Genomic DNA, 1,011 nt, shown 5'->3' with positions numbered 1-1,011 from the left:
GTGTGTGTGTGTGTGTGTGTGTGTGTGTGTGTGTGTGTGTGTGTGTGTGTGTGTGTGTGTGTGTGTGTGTGTGTGTGTGTGTGTCGGAAGAGAGCGAACGGTGAAATATTGATGCCACCTCTATATGCGATGTCCGCTGAATATTTTATTAAAACGCTGGCTACAAAGGTGGAGGACCGTGTGTGAGCGTCTTAAAATAAATACCAGGAAAGCACGCGGCAGAGTTTCCCAGCGGGCCGTACGATCGGAAGTCGACTCCATCCATCTGAAAAGCTTGTCAATTCTGCATTCAACGTTTATAATTAATAACGTAACGGACTGAGAAGAGGCGATTCGTGGCGTCCGATGGGGGCGAAATTAGTGTGTCATGCTTCGTAGTATATATATAGATAAATCTGAACATGTCGTGTGTCGAGTTAAGATTACTCTTTGTTAAGCTTCGACGAGAGAGAGGAAGAGAGAAAGAGAGAGGATGGAAGGGATGATAACTTTTCCTTTTAAGGACATTTCTCTTTTATATTTTCCGGGAAATCCCCAGTTGAAATAGCGCGTTATTTCAATTGGATTTCGTTTTTAAATCATTGCTGGGGTAATATGGATTTTTTTCCCCAGCAAGAAGCACAGTGTAATACAGTGATCATTTCAACTTTAACGTTGGCAAACAAGAATGTAATAATTCACTGTACTACATTGGTTGCGTTTAGCAGAGGAAGTAGCTTTTTTGTTGTAACTCTTTAATATCATTGGTTTATTCATTTAGATCCAGAATAACTAAGGGCAAGATCAATAATTTGAATGTTTATTTTGCAACTGTTGGAAGTTTTCTTCGCTGAGATAGGACTATTCCTCTAAAGCTAAAAGTATAATCCAATCAGCGCGAAGAAAGAAAAACTTCCAACAGTAGCACAAAAGGGTGCTTTCTAGCAAAATCATCTTTGTTATTTGTCAATATTAAACGAAGCCGAAGTAATCAGTGTTACAGTTTACAATAGATGATTTCCACTTGATGGA

This window comes from Trachymyrmex septentrionalis, unplaced genomic scaffold, assembly GCF_001594115.1.
Source record: "Trachymyrmex septentrionalis isolate Tsep2-gDNA-1 unplaced genomic scaffold, Tsep1.0 scaffold83, whole genome shotgun sequence".
Classification (NCBI taxonomy): domain Eukaryota; kingdom Metazoa; phylum Arthropoda; class Insecta; order Hymenoptera; family Formicidae; genus Trachymyrmex; species Trachymyrmex septentrionalis.
The sequence above is the reverse complement of the archived record's forward strand: the minus strand, read 5'-3'. Positions refer to the sequence as shown.